Raw genomic sequence first — 25,700 nt, 5'->3', positions numbered from 1 at the left:
CTCCTTTTTCCTCCTAGCAAACCATACCAGTAGCCTCCACTAACTACCCTAACTACTCCTAGAAACAACCACCACCATTAACAACAGCAAGAAACCCTAACAATTTATAAATACAAAAATAGTTTGGACAAATAGTTTCTTATCAAACCTGATTACCTTACAGGTAATTAATTGGCCAAATGAATTTTCCTTTACAAGATGCCAGAAGTCAAAAAATAATGCTAACTTATTTGATTGAGCTTGATAAAGTCATAGCTGCTCAGTGGTCTAGTTGTTGGATCTTTAGATTGGGAAATTTAAATTCACAAGTTCACTTACAGTAATTGTGTCTTCCATGATCTACATATGCCTACTACCTCTCCTTCTTCATTCAAAACAATGATGTGCATGCATGAATAATAATGATTAGTCATCAATGGGAGATTTGTTGGACTAAAGAACTAGGTTCTGCACAGTGCTCCTTAGTAAGGAGTTCAATTCAGGACATCACATAAAAGAAGAGTGGATTTGTATAACATTCATTCAATAATTCATTCATTCAATCAATCAAAAAATCTGGAGTCAACAAATATTTGTAAACATCTTATTATAGGCCAGATACTGTTCTAGGTGCCAGAGGTACAATGGTAAAACAAAAGAAAAAACAAAAACAAAACACATACTATATTTCTGCCTTCATAGAGCATTCATTTGAGTTAGCTGGGAGTAATGTTAAGGGAGAAAAGCAAGTAAACTAGATAACTTAGGCTGATGCATGTGATGAAAACTGACTGAGGAAATTCACTTTCAATTGAGTATAAGAGGAGACCTCCCTGTGTAGTTCCAAGCTTAAGGCTCTGGTTACTCAATCTATTATATAGACAAAGAGCTGGAGTAGGTAAGTCTTTGGATTAAATTTTTTGAGAAAATAAAAATAGAGCTAGGATTTGGGCTTAAAATTTTTTATTTTGGCACTGACTGATTTTCAGGATAGCCATGAGATTTACAGTGAAAAAGGAAACTTATTTCAGGTCTGTAGGTAATTACCAGAGGGAAACGGATGTGGGGAGAAGTAGAAGAAGATATAGGGAGAGGGGGCAGTAAATGGTGATCAAAGGAGAGTTGGCTTGGGGTTGTGAACACAGAATTTCAATATACGGATGATGTATTTTAGAATTGTATACCTGAAACCTATATAATTTTATTAATCAATGTCACCCTGATAAATTCAATAAAAAAGAAAAAAAAAGGCTTACACTATGGAGTATTGAATTTCCCCAAGAGATAAGTTCTTCAAGATACTAAAGTCAGAAGGCTTGTCTTTCCCTTTCTAGAGATATGTCTTTTGAAAACTAAGAGCATTCTCTTTCTTGGCCATAGCTAAAAAGGTTAAATTTTTAAAGATTTGCAGATTCTTAACTTCAACTTTGATGTTACTACAAGTGTCAGGAAAGTCACTAAACAATTATGACAGTTTTCATTTGCATTAATTATAGTTCTCTGTTCCTAAGATTAAGCACTAGTTTTCTTGATTGAAAACGTAAAGAGCTTTCTGTTCACTAACACTCTGAATATCTTATTGCTGCAGATGACTAAGCTTATTCGTTCACCAGCATCTACCTAGGGCCCACTAGGTGCCAGACATAAGATAGGAGGTGAGCACAGGTAAAAAACAATGCTGGCAGCTTCCCTGGTTTCAAGGAGCTTGTACTTTTGTTTATATATGTTCATTTGATGTGTATTTCAGAAAAATAGGCTTTTATTATTGTTGTTTACTTTGTTTCAAGGCCTCTAAATATGTTTCTGTGTTTCATAACTGAGAAATGACACTTCATTCTAGACATAAATATAGTTCTAAAGATGTAACTCTTCAAATCACTTACATTTCTCAGTAGAGATCTCTGCAGCAAGGCCCTGTGGTGAAGCTCTTTTCACAGAGCCTAAGCATCCCTTCATAGAATGATGAAAATGGACAGCAGTGATCATCAAAATAAATTCCATCACAGAAGTCACAAAATGTGATTGATTTTTTTCTCATTTTGAAAAACAAAAAAATGGCTTTATGTACATTATTGGGAAAACACAATGGAAATACCCACAGTGTATTTAAACATCCCAATGAGCAACACAAATCAGCAATGTCTCTTCTTACCCAACAGCACTATGGATTAGAAAGTTGCACAGGCTTAATATTACAGCAACTTTCAATAAAGTGAATGAGGATGATAAAATTTAAGTGAACTCAATCAGTGCTTACATTTAGTCTGAAAATTTTACAGACACTTTTGTAAGACTCCAGTGATAAAATAATCCTACATTAAGTGCCATCCTTAGGGAGGTATTGGTGATGTGTAATAAACTACTTGATTGATCACTTTCTCTCTATATAAACTTCAAATGAAACTACCCCTGGAATAAACTGCATCTGCAAGTAGAGCTTCTGGACATCTGACTTGTGGCTGAAAAGAAAGGCAAATGAGACGAGCCAGAGAGGCTGTGGCCTCAGAAAGCAATAAGAACGGACAAAGCCTGGACTCTGTAGATAAGCTTCATTTCCTCACAAGCTTTCTGCTAAGTCCTGCTATGTCTATTAGAGAACAATCAGGCAAACACTCATGGCCAATGAAGACAGTCACCCACACCCTTTACCCCTCACTAGTGAGAGGAAAGAACAATCATTGCTGTCTGGAAGCATTTGACCGAACAACCTACCCATAAGAATGAGAGCTATTAATACCTTATCTGAATATTATGACCCATTGTTTGTTTGTTTTTCTTATTAATTTTGATGGAGTATACTCCTTCATATTGGTAGATTGTGTCATATGAATTCCGTAAGCTTATAAGGAAGCTTGCTAACCAACTTGTTTACTATTTGGTATCTCACTGTTAGAAATATTATGTGACAGTCATTTTAGGTAAAGGCACACAAAAAGAAGAAAATATTGCAAAAGAAAATGTTGGAATAAAAATATAATTTGTCATGAATGAAAGACTAATAGGAGTATTTTCTAGCCATAAAGTTCACATATAAATAAAACTTTTGAATGCATTTCTTTATCATTTTTACCCAACCACAAAAGAACAAATTATATAACAAGTTTTTTTTTCTTCTGTCCACTTGATTTATCAACATGATAATTAACTGCAAATTTTCTCTACTTGAGCCTTACCTAAGAATGCCATAAGTCCTGATGTCAAGAAATGAAATTCCAAAAAAGAACCTAAATATTTATTCAGTCATAATTTTCCTATGTTCATAAAAGGCAATTAAATACTATGACAATCAAATGTCCTCATTATTTGTGATTCTTAATTAAATTCAAAGTTATTCAGATACTAGAGTCCTGGTGCATGAAATTTGTGCATGGGAAGGAGGGGTCTCTCAGCTCAGCCTGCACCCTCGGAGGATGTCTGACTGCTGGTTTAGGCCTGATCCCCTGTTCTTCTCACGATCCAGGACACCGCATGCACCAGTGACCATACTTTTCATACATTTTTTTGCCCTGATTATAAAAAGTAGTACATAACATGATCCTTCTGAGGCAATAGTACCATTTCCCTCATCTTATGGTGGAAAAACTAAAGCAGAGAGGAGTTAATTGCTTTGTCACACAGTTATAAGTGTCACACAGTTACAAGTGTCAGAATCAGGGTGACCACAAAATGTGCAAGCCAGAGTCCATGCATGTCATCGCTGCATCATCCTATTTTTTTCAGTGTTAGAGTAGCCTTGCCAGGTTTTAATTTTGAAATCAAAGAGACTGTTCCCAATTAACTGGTATATAGGGTAGGGTCCCTAGGCCTGGCCAGCGATCAGAGACTATCTATGGGGCAACTGGTGGATGGGATGATTGGGGGGGCCCCCGCTGGAAACTACCTTGGCTGGCAGCTTGGCGCTGCCTGCCGGCCAGCCCTGCCCCCCTGCCAGTCGCCTCCCTCTCAGAGGGCAGACACTCAATGCATCCCCAGTCACTGCCACCAGTCACCCCCTGACGGGGGCAGCTACTGCGTTGAGTGTCTGCCCCCTGATGGACAGTGCGCATCATAGTGTCTGGTTGTTCTGCAGTTTGGTTGATTTACATATTAGGGTTTTATTATATAAGATTCCAGCAGAATGAAATATATTTTTCAGTATTCTGAGATGTTATTTACTCATTCACCTATTTAGTATTGTAAGATGTTAACTAGACGAAATACTGAAAATTTTATTTCTCTGCCCTTAATCAAAGGATCAACAACTATGTACTAACTAAATACTGAACTTTCTAGTTATTCTGTAAAAGAGTTATGCAGATAGTAGTTTCTTGCTCCAGGAATTTAAAGAACATCTGAACATCTTTGATTACTACACCACTTCCACTGGGCATGGGAAGACCTTTTCCACTGACAAAGAAGACTTATCAGAGCTTAGCAGGGGTGGGCAAACTTTTTGACTTGAGGGCCACAATGGGTTCTTAAACTGGACTCAGAAGAAGAAGCTGCGGCCGTGTTTCCCGACGTTGCCATGTTAACACTGCTGCTGGTGAAGGAGCGGAGGGGAGAGCAAGAGAACCCTCTGCTCTTTCGGCTCCGAGGGCCGGATAGAACAGCCGAAAGGGCCGGATCCGGCCCGCGGGCCGTAGTTTGCCCACGGCTGGCTTAGGGGCTCAATGTCCCCAAATTCATCGGGGTCTTTCCACATGTTCCCATCCCAGCTTATTGGATCCCATTCTTTCCAGACAAATACCTCCACTTTAACTGTGATGCCAAGAATTCAACTTAATTCAGCCAGTGGCAGGATGATGTTTTGTGTTTGATTTTCAGCAATCTCAGCTGTGTGGCTACAAGAGATAAAATTCTCTTTAAGGATACACTTAGAAGCTCTTAGGTCATTTATGCAGTCCTAGAGCTGGTGATTTGAATCCGAGTTCAACCTTTCCTTTCACCACTTTGTTCAGAGATATTAGGAGTAACCAACTAATATATATTAGTTAGTTTTCCAAAATGTTCCAAGTATCACATACAAGTTCACTTAGATCCTTGCTTCTTATTGGTGGTTGATCCGGAGTGTCCAATGCAGATATTTTTGCATACATTTATAAACAGGTCAGCTGTAGACTATCAGTGCACAGAGTCATTAGCATCTTTACATCTAATCAAATTAAAGAGCCAATTTCAGAAATCCCAGAACCAATTCAGAAACACCTACATAAAATTTTGTTCCTCTCTTAATACCATACTCTGTATTAGTCAGGGTTCTCCAGAGAAACACAACCAGTAAGATGGATAGATAGATAGATGATAGATGATGATAGATAGATAGATGATAGATAGATAGATAGATAGATAGATAGATAGATAGATAGATAGATAATAGATAGATAGATAAGAGGAGAGTTATGGGAATTAGTTCATGCCTTTATGGAGGCCAAGAAGTCTCCAAGTGGGAGAACCAGGAAAGCTGGTGGTACTTTTCAGGATGAGTTCAAAGTTCTGAGGACCAGGAGGCTGATGTCTAAGGTAGGGGAATTTGGGTGTTCAAGCTCAAGCAAATGAGAGCAAATTTGCTCACCCTCCCTTCATCTTTTTATTCTATTCAGGCCCTCAGTGTATTGGGTGCCATTCACTCTACTGATGAGGACAATCTTCTTTATTCAGTCGACCAATCCAAATGCTGATCCCTTCCAGAGACACTTACCCTACACACACAGAAATGCACCTTACCAGCTTTCTGGGCATTTTAGTCCAGTCAAGTGGACACATGAAATTATCACAGTGGGCAAATGTTTCTTTTTAAAAATGTATTTATATTGTGTTTTATATGTACTTGGCACATCATAACTACTACTTCATAAGTACATGCTGAATGGATAAATAAATTTTTTAAAAATACTGGCACATATTTCCTTTCCCTTATTTTTTCTTGATTCAAAATATCATTGCTTTCCATACATATTCTATATCTTCTTTCTTTAAGTATCTATAACATAATTGCACTTATGTTTTCAAGAACAAAGTTCCTAAAGGACATAAGTGTTTCAAATTATTCAGTAAAAGTATGAGATAAAATATGTGATATTTAAGTGACAAATTTTCTCAATTTTATGAGCATTATTGGCATACATATTCATCTTTAGGGTCAGAATACATGAATTTGTGAATCACTAAAGATGTCCACATGCATGGAGAGAGATACAGAAAAAAGGAAATAATATTACTAAAAAGATTAGTATTGTTAATATCACATTTTCTGCATGTCAAAAATATAGCAACTTCATTACAATAAACAAACATTTTTAACATAATGCAGTTCAAGGTGATCTTGATATTGTTACAGAATATATTTAGATGATATTTCTATCTTGCTCACTGTATACATTTGACTAATTCTTGATTGCAAAAGCAGATGGGGATGTTAAGATTTTATTTTATCGGAAATTAGACATACCAACATAGCTCAAAATGTGTTTTACTTGTTTAGAAATGTACTCAACTTGAGATGTGACTAGAAGGCAAAATTCTTTTGCTGATATTTCAATCTACTTATGACTCGACACATGTAGAGTGATGTAAGTGGCACTGCCAGATGTGACCAATTATCGCAAAATCACTTCCTTAATCTAGTAACTGGAAAAGTCTATAGCTAGACAGTTCTTCTATTCAATGTCTCAACCCCAATTTACTTTGGGAGCTGTTACCAAGCAAAAAATAATGTAACTCTGATAAATTGGATTCTAAAATTTTTTTAAAAAAAGAACTTTATGACCATAAGCCCCATGTATCTTTAATTCAGCACTGGCTGAAATGCGAATTAGAATTTGGAGTGAAACATTTTAAGAGCAGCATGTTAGAATTGTTGACAAAATAATATATTTATGACAGCATAGTTTTGAACAGCCATTGGGTTAGAGATTACAGTCAAATAAAAAAATCAGGATGAGGTTTACATGTGACCATAAGTTATAAGTTAAATTAATACTTACTCTGAATTCAGTCATCATTGAGTCTTCATCCAAGGCTCTCTAAAAAGTGAAAATAAGTCTAATAATAATAGTTACTATGTGTCAGGGGTTGTTCTTTGAACTCCATCTGTGGGTCTGGGCATTGTCTTTTAGTTCTCAGCTCTAGTCTCACCATCTTTGTTATCTTCTGTACTACAGGCCCAGAGAACTGTGTTTTCTATATTCTTTGGCAGCTCAGCCACCAATGGGAGGCTCTTTTCTAATATTAGAAGAGAAGAAGATCAGGGAAATAATGAGACTCTGGCACTGGGGAGCCAGCCCAGGCTCCGGCAGTACATGCTGTGGTTTCAGCCAGTGCAGCTACAGGAGTGGGGATCTTGGGTTTCTATGGACTTCCCGGTTGCTTTCCATGGCAACAGTGACAGTTCTAACCTTAGCAACTGCAGAAACAGCGCTCCGGTGGCATCATGGGAGAATGTGGTCCTGCTCCCCTCCAACCCCATGGGCAGTAGCAGCTTTCTGTAGTTACTATCTCTGGGTTATGTTCCTTCAGCTATTTGAATACATTTGCAGTAATTGATTCTCCCTTCGTTTTTATTACCTAAAGAGGTTTCTATTTTCTTAACTGGACACAAAATGATCTACACATATTCACTCATCTCCTCTCCACATGCAAACTTCTAGAATAGTTATTGTCACTAACCCCATTTTACAGATTAGGAAATAGAAAAGCAGAAAAACTGAATTACTTTCCAGAGGTCATACAGCTAAGTGGTGAAGTCAGAACTTGAACTCAGACTGTCTCTAGCATCAGGGCTTTTAACTGCTTTGCTATGCTGCTTAAACCAGAGCCTTTCTCTAATATTAGAAGGTTTGTTTAAATAGGACTGTCTGTGTAAGAATCCACATTTGTTAAGTGTTAGTTTAGAGAAAATTAAGTTTGCATCCTACAGATATAAATTATGTTTGTACGAAGCAGTTGAATTTGCTAATCAGTCCTCCTTGCTTGCTGTCATATTTTATTATACTAAAAAACTAGTATATATAACGCATTTAAAATCACAATTAGATACCACTTTATGCTCACAAAGGTGGCTATAAAAAAAAAAAGACAAGCAATAACAAGTGTTGATGAGGGTATGGAAAAAACTGATCCATCACACATTGCAGAAGGAAATGTAATATAGCACAGTTACTTTGGAAAATAGTGTGGTAGTTTTTTTTAACAAGTTATTAAACATAAATTTATCATATGATTCAGTCATTCCACTCCCAGTTATCTACCGCAAAGGAATAAACATGTATGTTCACACACAGACTTATATGCGAATGTTCATAGCAACACAATTCATAACAGACAAAATATTTTAAAAATCTAAATGCTCATCCTGAACAGTGTTCTCAGTGGTTAGAGCATCAGCCCTTGCACAGAATGGTGGTGGTTTGATTCCCAGTCAAAGGCCGCCAATTAATGTGGCTCTCTCAGATGGGTCTCTTTCTCTTACCTCTCTTACCTGCATCCTTCCCCTCCCTCCCTTTCACTTTCTCTAAAAAGCAATGGAAAAAAATATACTCTGATGAGGATTAACAGCAACAACAAAAAGATGAGAAATATTTACACAATGGAATATTATTCTATATAATAAAAGGCTAATATACAAATTGTCCCCATGGGTGGGAGTTTGACTGACCAGGAGTTAGACGTGTGCTGACCACCAGGGGCTGGCGTGGAACATGACGGGTGTCAGTGACACAGTGCTGGCAACGGGCAGCAGTGGAGGCACTGCCAGCCCCAATGGGCCCCGACAAGAACGGGACCATGGCGGGATGGTGGAACAGGTTAGCGGGTGGCGCCAGGCCAAGGCAGGTGCAAAGGGAGGCCCTGGCTGGTGGCGGCGACAGGCATCCAGGGGAAGGGAGGCCCCGGCCAGTAGCCGGCAGCTGCTCAGGACCCTACCTGTGCATGAATTTTGTGCACTGGACCTCTAGGCTTTCAATAAAAAAGGAATAGAGTATTGATACATGCTGCAGAGTGGGTGAATTGCCAATGATTATGCTAAGTGAAAGAAGCCAGATGCAACCACATACTGTATGAGTCATTTAGATAAAAGTTCCAGAAAAGGCAAATATGGAGAGATGGAAAGTAAATTAGTGAATGCTTGCCTAGGTGTGGGAACAGTGAGTGACTTTGCAAATAGGCATAAAGGATTACCTGGAAGTAATGGAAGTGTTTTAAAATTAGTTTGTGGTGATGGTTCCATAGCCGTTTTGATCTACCAATATAATTATACACTTAAAATGAATGAAGTTTATGGTAATCAATTGAAGAACTTATATGCATGCATATAAGCATAACCAATGGACACAAGACACGGGGCGGGGGGGGTAAGGGCATATGCCGGGGGGTAGGGGAGGCTGGGGGAAGGTCAATGGGGAAAGAAAAGGAGACATATGTACTACTATTTGTAATACTTTAAACAAGAAAATAAAAAAATAAATAATAAAAATAAAATTTCTGATGAAAAAATAAATAAGTAAATAAAGTGAATGAAGTTTGTGGTATGTAAATTATACCACAATAAAATTATTTAAATATTATTTTGAATTATTTATTTGTGTAAGTAAAAATTAAATAATTCAAATAAAATAACTTTAAAATGCAAAATTTTTTTGTTCTGCACAATAAAGCAACTCTTATAAAGTAAACTTAAAATCTTTTAAACATAATAATATTTTGACACCCTGATAGAAAAGTGTAGATATGACATCCACTCAAAAGCAATAAAGGCATTTTATGATGAGATTATCTTCAATATACAGTAGGACAGTAGGCAATTGAGTAATTGCCAATTATTGATCTAAACAAAAGATCAACCCAACAAAAAAATTGAAATCCAAAGCATTGACTAACAAATTCGGTAAATTCCACTGTCACTAATATATAACTTAGATTTTCTATCACAACAACCAGGACACAGCAGCCTCAAAACCTGCAAAAGCTCAATAGTGAATAAGCTTTAGTGAGTATAAGCAGCCATGTAATGGAAAAGCATTATTATTAATGTAATTTCATTACTTTTTTAAAATAAAAATATTTAAATGTTGAAGTATAAGAATTAGCAACACTTAGCTATATTAGAAATCACTTAGCAATTTTGTCATTAACATGGCAATTAATTCTTTAAAAATACCAAAAAATATAATGAAATAGAAGACAGAATACAAGTGCACATTAAGTCAAATGTTTAATGTAAGAATTAAGTATGTGAGTAAAACTATGTGAGAATATTTTAAAAAACATTTAAAAAACTCAATGGTCTTATTAACCAATGTCACCCCAATAAATTTAATGAAAAACTCAATGGTAAGGACAAATAAATAAAACATGTTTTCATCTGTTAAGCAAGTACTACTTTAATGTTCCCAATTATGCTGTTAGGAGTGAGTTACTTAACACACCCCACTATAACAAACGAAAAGCAAAAATCTCTGAGAAATTACTTAAAACTTACTTATATGGCACACAGATATGTCTTGTTGAAATGCTGTGATGAATACTGAAAAGCATATCTCTAGTTAAAAAGCATATTAAGAGAATTTTTCAACCTCAGTACCCATTTATTCATCTATCCACATTGTTATTAAAAACCTACTATATTCTTACTAGCTATTTAAAATTTAAAAATAAATTATCTCTAACTCATTCCTCTGGGTTTGGAGAATGAGTGGGAGGAGAACTTTGTCTCACCCAAGTTCTCTACTCAGCATGGGACCCAGAGAAAATCTGTGCCTTTCGGCTTCCAGGTGCCATTGTGAACCATTGCTTCCTGGGTTGCCCTCCACAGTCTGGGGCTCCCGCCATGATCTCCTTGACAGAATGTTGCTCTCTGCACACCCAGAGAACTGAAAGTAGGACCAGTGTGTTGCTCTGTACTCTACTGGCCCTTTCATATTTATCTGATATGATGCTTCCAGATTACTTTGATTCAAATCAAAGTAATATGCTCAGATAACATCAAAAGTATCAATCTAAATTATATAAATTTCTTTTTTAAATTTGTTTCTCATATTCCCTCTATTGCTTATATTTTAAACTTTAAAGATTACCTTAGTAAACATTTACCTTATTAAAATGTTTTAAATGTATGTATTTTAAACAATCCATTTTTACTATGTAAAATACCAAATAGATTTTTGTTTTGGTTATTAATTCTTTTTTCATTACAATATTTTTCCCAAAAAATTATATTTTCTCCTAATAATTTATGGTTATTTTTGTGTTTGGCTTTTCATACATTTTTGGTATGAATACCCAGTTATAATTTATTGAAAAGAACATTATTTCCATTTGAAAATCTACCCTATATTTGCTTAAATTTCATAAATATGTAGGTATATCTAGTCCCATAATTATCTACTATGTTGATTTGTCATTCTGTTATATGAAAAGGAAGGTCTCTTGTGGTAATTGAGACTTGACCTTTGTGGTTTCATGCTTGGCATGACTTTCTTAACCTCTGCTTTTCCCATATATAAAATGCATTCCTCTTGTCACTGAGGCAGGAGCTGATTCCCTACAGTCACTTTTAGTCAGGATTATTGGACTATGTCAGGCCTTTTGTAGCACTAAGGATCCCTGAAGACACGTTAGGGCAGGCATTTGATTATTCATCCTTTGATTCTGGAGCTTAGCAAAGATCATAAAAAATTGAAATTACTTTGCTGTTATATAAATAACCTAAAATAACTTAGCAAATTATGTAGCCTTTACACATTTTAAAAATTCACATCTAAAGGCTTTAATTTTAAGTAGTCAAGAATTGTATGGAACAAAAGCATTTTATTTTAAGGAAAATTATAATACCACATATTTAAATAATTCTAAGAGAATCTAGTCACATAATCTAATATACAAAATCACTTATTTAAAACTATATAAGTAGGTCCTGTCCTTTTTTTTAACAGTCATAGAGCATACATTTTTCATACCAATTTCCCCTCAGAATTGTGCCATGTTTTTCTGCAACAAAATCTATTAATTTAAAAAATTAAAGAATGTCATAATTTTAGGCTCCAAGTGTTAAAAAAAAAAAATCAGGATTGAGTTATCATTCCAGTTGCTACCAGTATGCAGACACCAAATAACAAAAATATTTTGAATGTTTTGATATAAATAATTGTTAAACATAAAAAGTCAATTTCTTTGGAAATGAGTTTACTAATGAGATGAGTGCAGCTAGATTCTTTCCAATTTAATTAGTTAATGTATCGATGAATAGCAGTTATTTCTACAATGAGAAAGTGTTTGAAATCTATTATTTTCCAATTCTCTGTTTTTATTAAATTTTCCAATTCTTTATTTTGATTAAATTTCTCTTGCAGAGAAATTTTGTATCTCATAAGTGGATGGAAATGAAAAGTATTTGTTATATAGCAAAATAATCCCATTCTTAAAAATCCATTTATGTTAATTGCTAATTATAGCATAGTGATGTACTATTAAAAAATACTTTAAGTGATCTATTAGGTAACAATCTTATTAGGTTCTTTCTGTGGAATACAAAGAACTAGAAACAACTTGAAATACAAAAGGAGTTATTTGTGACTTTTGTGACCATTTGTGGGGGTTATGCCAAGACTTTGCCAAGCATTATCAAATCACTTTTTATTATCCCTCTTCCACTTTCTCATGTGGTACCATATTTGATAAACTATACTCAGAATAGATTGGACAACTTGGCTATCACTGATATTAATTCATTTTTGTCAATACACCATTTTGATAATATGCTTGAATATGAATGTGTTAAATGTGTTTTTAAAATTTAAAATCTTAGACTGAGTTTTAAGCTCATTGAAGTTATGAAAAATTTTCTCACATAGCGTGTAGATTGAGCTCTCATTGTCTGTGCTAATCAACCCAGTCATATATTTGCTGACATGAATAGTCTAAACAGTTTTTAAATCAAATAATAATACTTGTTCCAATGGCAACCACAGAATTTCTAACTTTTAATTTTAAGATAAATCTATAGTAAGTTGTTTCAGAACCTTGGCACATGTTCATTGCCTGAATGACATAAAGCCTGTTTCCTTCAATATTTCTCACCAACATGCTCTTTGGTTTGCTCTCAGGGACTCCTCCATTAGGAGGAATGTGCTTTTTTTGCTTATAGTCAAGTGATAACAAAAGCGAAGGAGAAACTATATAACAAAAGTTTTATTATTTAACCATTCTAAAGTGTATAAATCATTAGCATTATTTTATTTACAATGTTGTATAACCAACACCATTATCTATTTTTATTTCCAAAACATTTTCATCACCCCAAACAGAACTCTAACCATTAAGTAATAACTCCCCATTCTGTCTCCACCACACCCAACCAGCCTTGATAAACTAGTATGTTAAAAAATAATGTTAGGTAGCACCTTCCTCATGTCACATAATTATTATTTCTTTTTTTGTGGTGAGAACATTTAAGACCTACTCTTTTAGTAAATATCAAGTATATGATACAGTATTATTATGTCAAAGGCCTTTTATGCATCAGTTGAGATGATCATTTATTTTTTCCTTTATTTTATTAATGTGGTATATTACATTGATTGATTTCCTTAAGTTGGACCACTCTTGCAATCCTGGGATAAATCCCACTTGGTCAAGTGTATTATTATTTTTAATATGTTATTATATTTAATTTTCTTGTATTGTGTTGAGGTTTTTTTGCATCTGTATTCCTAAGGGATATTTGTAATGTCCTTTTTATGTGTTTTTTAGTTTTTATCTGACTTTGGTATCAAGGTAATCCTGGCTTCATAGAGTGAATTAGGAAGTGTTCCTTTCTCTTCTATTTTTAGACTGGTTAGAGAAGCATCAGTATTAATTCTTATTTATATATTTGGTAAAATTCACCAGTGAGTCTGTCTGACCCTGGATTTTCTTTGTTGTGAGGTGCTTAATTTCTAGCTCAATCTTTTCATGTTATAGATACGTTGAGATTTTCTATTTGTTCTTCAATCAATAAGGAGATTTTCATATTTCTAGGAATTTCATCTAGGTTATCTAATGTATCAGTGTGTAATCTTTATACCATTCTTTTATTATTATTATTTTTATTTCTATAAAGTTAATGTCCACTTTTATTTTTATTTAATTTATTTGCAACCTCTTTATCTTTCTTTTGTTAAAATATATTTTTATTGATTTCAGAGAGGAAGGGAGAGGAAGAGAGAGATAGGAATATCAATGATGAGAAAGAATCATTGATCGGCTGCCTCCTGTATGCCCTACACTGGGGATGGAGCCTGCAACTCTGAGCTTGTGCCCTGACAGGGAATTGAACCATGACCTTCTTGTTCACAGGTTGACGCTCAACCATTGAGCCATGCCAGCTGGGCCCCCTTTATTTTTCATTGTTGGTATAGCTGTTGTCATCACTGTGCAATATGCTATTTCTGAGTATTTAAAGTAAACCCAAATTAACAACTGTTGGGCCACGATTTTCATTTAACGGAAATATGTTTAGGAAAAAACACAAAGTCCTAATGTGAACTTAGACTACCTTAATTAAAGGAGTCTTCTTGGACATCAATGTTACAGATTGTTTCGTTATGAATTAGAAAGAAAAGTGATTAAGAAAGAAATATTCTAAATTTTAGGAAAAATATAGGTGGGAGATAAGGACATTGATTCCTTATCACCTATTCATGGCATGTACTTCTTGGAAGTGGATATATAATGCTGCTATGAACATTTTTGTTCAGATCTTTTGATGAAGTACTCATTTCTGTGCCATTTCTGGGTCATAGAGTTTGCACACATTAACTTTAGTAGATATCAGGGTTTTTCTAGAGTGTTTGTAGAAATGTGCATCTCAAATGGCATCATATAAGAGTACATGTAGAAGTTGCTTTATATGCCGGCCAATACTTACACATGTTATTTTTCAGCTTGATCTTTACTAGTAAAACTATATTCATTCCAGTAAGAGAGAAGTGGTATTTCCTTAAGTTTTATTTTGCATTTATCTGGTGTCTAAGCACCTTTTTGAATACTTAGGTTTATATGTATATATTTTTTGAATGTCCGTTAAAGTCTTATTGTCTCTTTTAATTGCTTTTCTTTTCTTTTGTCTTTCCTCATCCTGAATATAAGCTTTTTTCAGATGTGCGTATTGAAAATAGTTTTCTTCTGTTCTATAACTTGCTTTTCACTTTTCAATGTTGTCTGTTGAGAAGCTCAAATCGTTCTTTTTAATTTAATGAAGTGTAATTTATCAAATTTTATCTCAGTGGTAATTATTTTTGTGTCCTATTTAAGAATTTTCTTTAAGTTGGGCTGAAACCAACTTAGGAATCTTGAAATAATATTAACACCAATTACAGTAGCTTTTATTCTAGTAAATACTACTGTGTATTTATATTATTTCTAGTTCTATTATTTCTATAATGCCACAGAGCAGCACTGTCTGATAGAACTTTCTGTGATGATGGATCTATTCTATATATTCACTATCCAATATATCCAATTCCAGTTGACTCCTATTTTACTTTGAGAAACTCAACTAGCAACAGTTTAAGAATAAGGAAACAGCCCTAACTGGTTTGGCTCAGTGGGTGGAGCATCGACCTGCGGACTGAAAGATCCCAGGTTCAATTCCGGTCAAGGGCATGTACCTTGGTTGCGGGCACATTCCCAGTGGGAAGGTGTGCAGGAGGCAGCTGATCGATGTTTCTCTCTCATCAATGTTTCTAACACTCTATCCCTCTCCCTTCCTCTCTGTAAAAAATCAATAAAATATATTTAAAAAATATATAAGGAAACAGGCACAGAGATGAGTAACTTGTCCACCATCATAGTACTGCTAATGGGCAGAGTCTGATATCAGATCTGGTCTTTCTTTGAAAATGATATAGGCCTATACAAAATGAAACTGCCATTCATTTTTTTTAAAAGAAGAGATTATTGCACTGAGATACAAAAACAAACTAGTTAAATTAAAAGAAGTTGAAATAAAGATAAAAGTTGAAGCCATATCTTTCCTATGAAGCCCTGATAACAGACAAGCTCAAATTGGTTTTTGTTATTACAACCCCATTCATACTTATTCTTTAAAACACCTAATTAATGCTTCATTATAAATTTTCCTATTTTTCTAATTCTCTAAAAAACAGAAATTTTACTAGTTAAGAGTGGCATTATTCCCTTGTTCATTGATTTTTCACATGGATTTTTTTCATCTTCCTAATCTGTTTGGAAACTGGGTAGACTCTGCTCAATTTCAGGTCCCACTAATCACTTGTTATTTCCACTTGGAAATCTCCAATGGTTCAAAGTTGAAACCTCTTAGTACCTTCTACCCCTTTTCTGTCCTCTCCTTGTTTTGTAATCCTTATCTTAGTGAACACTATCCACCAGTTTCCCATATCAGAAACCTCACCCATCACACTCAGTCCTGCAACGTCTATTCTCAGACGTCTCATATCTTCCTCATCTTTTCTCATCCTCATGCAGCACTGTTAGATGAGGATTGTAACCTCTTTTTCTGGATTATCACAAGATTCCTCTAACTTGTCTTTATTAGTTTTGCATTTTTCCAGTGTATTCTTCACCATGCTCCAAAACCAGCATGCTGATATTCAAATAACAATGTACATTCAAAATATTTCCAAAGAATATATTGTAGGTCCATTGTGTTCCAGGCACCATGTTAGTTGCAGAAAATACAGCCATAAGCAAAGCACAGGAGTTAAACCCTCCTCCATTAGCTATTAGTCAAAGTCCAGATTTCTACCTGCCTTTTATTACTTGCCTAATCCCCTTCCTGTAGAACAAAGAGAACATTCTTGTCTCTTCCTCCACCTCTCCATGTGTTCTCTATCCCCACCCAAAGCTTCTCTAATCCTCTGCAGGTTTTGATGCCTCTGGGATTTGATGTGTACTTCACGTTGCCAAAAATGCCTTTGCTTTTTCATTTCATCCTACTACATATAGCTAGGTAATAACCAATATTCTTTTGAATTCAAATGTCTCTTCTTTCAAAAGTACAAGAGAGATAAAACTACTCCATATGGCTGTAGAACTAATGGTAGAATTTTATTTTATTTATTTATTTTTAAAATATATCTTATTGATTTTTTACAGAGAAGAAGGGAGAGAGATAGAGAGTTAGAAACATGGATGAGAGAGAAACATCGATCAGCTGCCTCCTGCACATCTCCCACTGGGGATGTGCCCGCAACCCAGGTACATGCCCTTGACCGGAATCGAACCTGGGACCCCTCAGTCTGCAGGCCGACGCTCTATCCACTGAGCCAAACCGGTTTTGGCAAAACTAATGGTAGAATTTTAATTAAGTAACTGAAGGAAGTCTAATGGTTGAAATGTTATTTCTTTTCTGTATTAAATGAGAATAAAACATTAGCATGCAGTAGAACATTTTTCATTAATTATATAGAAAATAATAAACTGGATTTTTATGAGGAATTCATGTCTCCCAATGCAATTGTATACTAATAAATGTTTCCATGTTCTGGCAAACTAATTTCAAAGTATTAAAAGGTCATAAAACTAGACTTTGGTGTTATTGAAATATTAGGAACTTCACTGTTAGGAGTGACTTCCATTTACTTTTATGTGTCAAATTTTAAGAAACACTAATAAAGCAATGCTTTCAATGTTTCCTTTAAAGTAGTACCTTTTTGTTTAAAAAATAAGAATAATTGCTATGTGCACAGCAGGAACACACCAGAAAATATTCAAACAGAAAGGAAAATTAGCATAAACACAATATTATATTTCATTTGAGGGTTTTTATTGATTGAAGGAAAATGAAAAGAAAGAAAAGCAGAAAGAAATCACATGGTTGCCTTAGTAACAACTATCATTTTACATGATTAGCTGTTCTTGCTGTCTGCTGATACATTTAATAACTTGAGGGCAATGAGGAAAGAAGCAACAAAGAATGTTAATATTATCCAATGCAAATGAGTCAATTTTGAGTTTTTGCTGTTATTATGTATGGTTGATTAACTACATTAAAATATTAATTCATAGATTTAGAAATTAATAGTATGTTAGCCTCTAACATATTTTTGCTTTAAAATTAATTTTTCAACTTTAAATTAGCATTTGAGAATATTATTAATCCTTCTGTATTCACAAATTCAACAATATTTATTGCTTTCTTCTATTATATTATGTATTAAGGAAGTGTCTGAAGATTACAAAGAAATATATGAAGTGTTTTACTCTTAGAGAAATTAAAGTCTTTAACAGAGAAACACAAAAATTAATAGTAACAATTCACTGTGATGTGTTCTGTAATATATTAATTATAGAATATTAATACTACAGTCAACAGAATATCTCTGATATGTCCCAAACTATTCCAGGTATTTTTCATTTATTATTTCATTTGTTACTTTCCCATGTATTACCTGTTATTTCAATGTCCAAAGGAAAATCTAGGGCTGGAAAATGTTAAATATTTCGTGCAGAGACCCACAAGCATGAGGCAGCAGAGCCAGGTTGATACAGATAAAGAGACAGGTGGGGAACTAAGCACAAATGTCCTTATATGCCACTGCTTGACTACTGTGAGTTTTGCATATTATTTTTTATGTTTGCATTCACATATATATTATTCTTTAAACTGTAATTCCAAAGTTGTACCATATTTAGCCATGTGATATAAACTTTCTCAAAACATCTATGCCTTAATCCTGGCCAAGTAACTCGATTGGTTAGACGAGTGGCGTCCCCATATGCCAAGGTTGTGGGTTCAATTTCCAGTCATGGCACATATAAGAATCGAATAATGAATGCATAAATAAGTGGAACAATAAAGCTGTGTTTCTCTCACTCTAAAATCAATAAAAATTTTAAAGAATAAAATATCTATTCCTTGCCACCTACATGGGAAGTATTTAGTATACATTTTTCTTGGGGAGTCTAATTAAATTTAAGTTCATGATCACTTTGTCACTGGCAATTTCATTTTACATTTTAGTTGCTGTATATGAATATTGCAAAATTAGAGTCATTAAATAATTAAATCGAAAACAAAGCATTTCTATTGAAAAGGCAATATGTTCACAGTTCTTCTTTAAAAAAATTGAGGCATTCTCCTTTTATATGAATCATTCCTCCATGGCTTTAATTGGTGAATATGTAAGTTGTTTTGTATAAAAAATAGAAACTATGTAGAATTTTTAAATTTTAAAGGAAGAATTAAGTATTTCAAGCTCAGTGTTTGGCTGACATTCTTAATATATTATCATCCTTAAATAGGAGAAACTGCTAAGCCATTTAATATTGTTTAAAATCTAAATTAATATTATTTTTTTATTCTTAAATATCCAACAGTTATTTGGTTTAGGTCTTATGAGTAGTTGCCAATTTTTTTAATATTTGAGCCCCCAGTAACAGCAGAGGGAGCTCACAGTGTGTTCTTTTGAGATTTGCTAAATTACATGTTTTACTTCTATTGCTCCAAGGAGGGATTGTAAAACTAGGTTGCTGTTTTTTTCAGAGTAATTTGCATAAACATGTAATAGAACATATAATTTATAGACTGTCTTATAGCAATAAACCAGAGAAAAATAAATCTGACAACTTTACTACATCTATGCTCATTAAATTCAGTTTTGTACTTTTAACTGGAACTGCTCCCAAGTGTTATCCTAACCCTAGATTTATGTATGTTGCTCAGGTCATTTTCCTGAACTCCACATTTTGATATATAGTCAGTATCTCTCCGCAGATACCTAATAGACAGCTCGCCCAGTCCAAAGTAATCTTCCTCTCTCCACACTTTTTCCATCTTCTTTGAGGGCAACATCATCCTTGTAGTTGCACAGGCCAGAAGCCTTGGAGTCATTTAGACTTACCTCTTTCTCCTAAATCTTAGATCTAATCCATCACATAATTTTGTTGAATACTCATTTTTAAATATATTTTTATTTATTTTGGAGGGAAGGTAGAGGGAGAGATAGACATATCAATGATAAGAGAGAATCATTGATGAGCTGCCACTTGTATGGTCCACACTGGGTACTGAGCCCACAACCCAGGCATGTGCCCTGACCTGGAGTCAAACTGTGTCCTCCTGGTTCATAGGTGGATGCTCCACCACTGAGCCACACCGGCTGGGCATTATTGAATGCTCGTTCCAAATGTTTTCAGAATCCAACCACTTGCCAACTTCCCTATGCTGCCACTAATCTCACTTTTCATTTAGATTACTGCAAGAACCTCCTAAACAATATCCCGGGTTTGTCCTTTGTAAACCACTTTGCTATTCTAGTTTCGGTACAGCAGCCACAATAATATTATAAACAAAGGGATGTCATGTCATCCTTGTTTTTCAAAACCTTGCAATGCTTCCTCATTTCACTGAGAATAAAAGCTCACATCTTTACAATGGGCTATTAGAATTTGTGTCTTTCCCCCGCCCCCTGCCCAGTTAACACTGACCATATGACCTGCTACTCTGCCTTATTAGTTACCAAGTTGCTACTCCTACTTTTTCACTTTCCATCCAGGTGTGCTCCTGGTGTAGGACCTTGGTGCTAGTCCTTCCTTTGTCTGGAAAGCATTTCTCCCAAAGACCTACACAATTAACTAATGGACTTATTTACTCCTCTCTTCTTCACTAAAATATCATCTCTCTATGAGGTAGACCCTAAGGAAACCCATATAAAATCACAATCCAGTTCCCTGTGCCCTCTCGATCAGTCTTATCCTACTTCATTGTTTTCTACACAGTTCAAATTACCTTTTAATATACTACACAGTTGTCTTATTCATTATACTTACCCTTCCTATAATGTAAATACCAAAGGACAACGACTTTTAAAAATTCTTCATGTAGCTCGAGCATGTAAAATAATTCCTTTCACATAATAGGTGCTAGAAAATGTTGGTTGAATCAATATATAAATGATAAACATTAATTTTGATTACATTCATGGTATATATTCTGCTGTCTATTTTCATTACTGTGCTATAATAGTCATTCTTTTTATCTAATATGTCAAGGTTAGAACCTCAAAAATAGTCCTGATGAGCATTATCAATTTTATGAATATTTGTATGTACTTATGACTAATAAAGCATAGTGGGTATTTAACAAATGGAAACTGTTTTATAGTTTAATGTACTTTAAGCAGAAGGGTGCCAAAGCTTTGTAATAACTTTCAGTAGAGAAATGCAGTGTTACTTTTTCACTTGAAAGATTTTGTGATAAAAATGATTAGTTCACATCTCAGTATTACCTTAGTTCCAATTTCCTTAAAATAATAAGGCTAATGTATTATGAAAATCAGAGGAGTCTACTGGTATTTAAGCTGGTATTTTGGACTAGCAAGTGTCTTATTGCCTACTGTAAATGAGAAATAATAAATCTTAACTGTTTGGTTGGCTCAATGAACACTAAGGTTAAAGCATTATTTGTATCTAGGCTATAATAAAAATATGATTAAATCTGTTTACTATGCAAATAATTGAATAGCTTTCCTCCACTGTCTGAAGAACAAGATCCAAAGTCATTTGCACAACTTCTATCAAACTGCAACTTGTTTCTTTCTGAAATACATCAAGCATGTTCACACTCAGGAACCTTTGAGTAAGCTGTTGTTTCCTTTATTTAAATACTAGAGCCCAGTGCACATAATTTGTGCATGGGTGGGGTACCTAGGCCTGGCTGGCCATCGAAGCGTGAGCATCTGGCATGGAAGGGCAGGTCCCAGCTGACCTCTGGGCCCTGGGCCGCACCTGGGCCCCCAGGCCCTTGCGCGCCACCCTCCACCTGAGTCACCGGGTACCTGCCCAGCTCCCTCAGCACCTGGGAGCCAGTCGGTGGCCCTGCCCCGTCCCGCCGCTGCTGCTGGTTGCTGTCTGCAGGGCAATCAGAGGGGTGATTGGGCCCCGTTCACACCCGCCTTGGCCTGACACGCCCTGCTCATCTGCTCCACCATCCTGCTGTGGTCCTGCTCTCCTCTGGGCCCATTGGGGCCCGCAGAGCCTCCACTGCTTCCTGCTGCCAGCACCCTGTGGCTGATGCCCACCATGTTTCTCACCGCCCCCTGGTGGTCAGTGCACATCATCGTGGTTGAACTATCAGTCAAGTTGACAATTTGCTTACAACAGTCCTTGGGTTACATTGGACTCGACATATGTCATTTCGTGGTTACGTCGCCATCTCCCATCCTATCCAATAAAAGAGAAACATGGTAATTAGTGTACGACCGCTACCCTTCCCATTGGCTAATCGGCGAGATATGCAAATTAACTGCCAGCCACGATGGCGGCCGGCAGCCAGGCAGCTTGAAACTAACATGAGGCTTGCTTGCTTCAGTGACGGAGGACTCCAACGACTCCAACGCTCCCCGCCTGCCTTGCCAGCCTCTGAGCTTGCAGTTTAAGAAACATTGTAACAAATATAGAAGCTAAACAAAACCCCAGAAACCTGCTTTCAGCGAGCCAGGGATCTCAGAGCTGGAGTTATACATTGTTTCGATTATAGAACCCAAACAAACCAGATATCAGAGCTGGAGCCAGAGCTAAAGCTGGCCCAGAATAAAAAAAAAAAAAAGAAAGAAAGAAAAAAAGGAGCAGTTGGGAGCTTCAGTCGGCCTGAAAGTAGCCCTCAGCCCCTCACCCAGATTGGCCAGACACCCCAGTAGGGACCCCCACCCTGAAGGGTGTGTGATCAGCTGCAAACAGCCATCATCCCCTCACCCAGGCTGGCCAAACACCCCAGTGGGGACCCCCACCCTGAAGGGTCTGTGACCAGCTGCGAACAGCCATCATCCCCTCACCCAGGATGGCCAGGCATCCCAGTGGGGACCCCCACCCTGATCCAGGACACCCTTCAGGGCAAACCAGCCAGCCCCACCAATTCACGAGGCTTCTATCCTATATAGTAAAAGGGTAATATGCCTCCCAGCACCGGGATCAGTGGAGCCGTGAGGCCTCCCAGCACCAGGATCAGCATGACAGGGAGCAGCGCCCAAACCCCCTGATCTCCCTGCAGTTCTCTGTGTTACAGGGGGTGGGGCCACAACATCCCTATCCGTCCTGCTCTGTTCCTGACAGGGGAAGGCGCCCCAACCCTCTGATCAGCCCTGCTCTGTGCCTGATAGGGGGGGGGCTCCCCAACCCCCTGATCGCCCTGCGGCTCTGTGTGTGACAGGGTACTGCGCCCCAACCCCCCCCCACACCATAACCTCCCCATCGGCCCTGCCCTCAGTGTGAGAGTGGCAGCGCCCCAACCTCCTGATCGACCCTGCTCTGTGGGTGATAGAGGGCAGTGCCCCAACCCCCTGATCCACCCTGCACTGAGTGTGACAGGGAGCGGTGCCCCAACTCCCCTATTGGCCCTACTCTGTGAGTGACAGGAGGGAGCACCTCAACCCCCTGATTAGCCCTGCTCTTTGCATGACAGGGGGGAGCTCCCCAACCCCCTGATTGACCCTGCTCTGTGCGTGACAGGGTACGGAGCCCCAATCCCCTGATTGGCCCTGCTCTGTGCATGACAGGGGGCAAGGCCCAAGCCCCCTGATGGGCCCTCCTCTGTGCGTGACAGGGGGTGGTGCCGCAACCTTCCCATTGACCCTGCCTTGAGTGTGACAGGGGGCGGTGCCCCAACCCCCCAATTGGCCCTACCCTGAGCGTGACTGAGGGTGGCATCACAACCTCCCAATCTGCCCTGCTCTGTGCATGACAGGGGAAGGCGCCCCAACTCCCCAATCGGCCCTGCTCTGAGCCTGACCAGGGGCTGCACCTAGGGAATGGGCCTGCCCTCTGCCACCCGGGAGCAGGCCTAAGCCAGCAGGTCGTTATCTACCGAGGGTCCCAGACTGCGAGAGGGCACAGGTCAGGCTGAGGGACCCCCCTTCCCCCCAAGTGCACAATTTTTTGTGCACCGGGCCTCTAGTTTATTTATATAAATAAAAATTTTCCGTCATTTTGACATATGTATATTTGTGCTTTATTTTTTTTAGTATTTATTTACCAAAAGTAAAGGTCAGCAATTGTTATCTTTCTTTTAATTTTTTTTACTGTTTCACTTCATTTCTGCTGTGTATGTGCTCCATGTGAGTGACGTAGGTGCTTATGTAGGTGGGTTCCGACTTACGGCGAAAATCACATTACATTGTGCCGTAGAAACAGATCTCTGATGTAACCTGAGGACCTACTGTATTAGGCTTTTATTATATGGGATTTTCTGAAGGCAAAGCCCATCAGCTGTGCATGAAAATCTAGTCTCCCTTTCTTCAGATTTTTCAGCTTCCACTGCAGTTAGATGTGACATACGGTAAAGTGTTCTGTGAGCTGAAGAGATGTGTACTGCTATTAGGTCTGGCCTACAAAACTTTCCACACTCACCCTTCCATGTTCTTCCCCTTTAGCTGCTGCAAAGGAGTGTGCCCTGGGGAATCTTGGAAGGCATGAGTTAAAAATTCCAAGTAACCATCAGTCTGGCCCAAATAATTGTCTGCATAGATTGCTTTGTTGAATGAAAATCTACCCTACATGCATAGCCCATGGGAACAGACAGTACTGTGGTGAAGAAAGACCAGAGGTGAGGCCGGGGCTGGTGGAGGGAGGGAAAGGATGGAAGAGAGGAATATCTGTAATACTGTCAACAATATTTTTTTTTTAATTAAATCTTTATTGTTCAGATTATTACATTTGTTCCTCTTTTTTCCCCCCATAACTCCCCTCCTCCCAGTTCCCGCCCCACCATCCGCCCTCACTCCCCACCCACTGTCCTCGTCCATAGGTGCACGATTTTTGTCCAGTCTCTTCCGGCATCTCCCACACCCCTTTCCCCCCCCAAGAATAGTCAGTCCATTCCCTTTCTATGTCCCTGATTCTATTATAATCACCAGTTCATTCTGTTCATCGGATTATTTATTCACTTGATTCTTAGATTCACTTGTTGAATGATGCATATTTGTTGTTCATAATTTGTATCTTTACCTTTTTCTTCCTCTTCCTCTTCTTAAAGGATACCTTTCAGCATTTCATATAATCCTGGTTTGGTGGTGATGAACTCCTTCAGCTTTTCCTTATCTGTGAAGCTCTTTATCTGACCTTCAATTCTGATTGATAGCTTTGCTGGATAAAGTAATCTTGGTTGTAGGTTCTTGGTATTCATCACTTTGAATATTTCTTGCCACTCCCTTCTGGCCTGCAAAGTTTCTGTTGAGAAATCAGCTGACAGTCGTATGGGTATTCCCTTGTAGGTAACTGAGTTTCTTTCTCTTGCTGTTTTTAAGATTCTCTCTTTGTCTTTTGCTCTTGGCATTTTAATTATGATGTGTCTTGGTGTGGTCCTCTTTGGATTCCTTTTGTTTGGGGTTCTCCGCGCTTCTTGGACCTGTAAGTCCATTTCTTTCACCAGGTGAGGGAAGTTTTCTGTCATTATTTCTTCAAATAGGTTTTCAATATCTTGCTCTCTCTCATCTTCTGGCACCCCTATAATTCTGATGTTGGTACGCCTGAAGCTGTCCCAGAGGCTCCTTACACTATCCTCGCATTTTTGGATTCTTTTTTCATTTTGCTTTTCCGGTTGGGTGTTTTTTGTTTCCTCGCATTTCAAATCATTGACTTGATTCTTGCGCTCCTCTGGTCTGCTGTCGGGAGTCTGTATAATATTCTTTATTTCAGTCAGTGTATGCTTAATTTCTAGTTGGTTCCCCAATATAACATCGAGGGTCTCATTAGTTTTCTTGTAGATCTCATTAAGTTTATCGGCGGCTTCT

This window comes from Myotis nattereri, assembly GCF_964212035.1.
Source record: "Myotis nattereri genome assembly, chromosome: 2".
In the NCBI taxonomy this organism is placed as follows: domain Eukaryota; kingdom Metazoa; phylum Chordata; class Mammalia; order Chiroptera; family Vespertilionidae; genus Myotis; species Myotis nattereri.
This window is presented reverse-complemented; position numbering follows the sequence as displayed.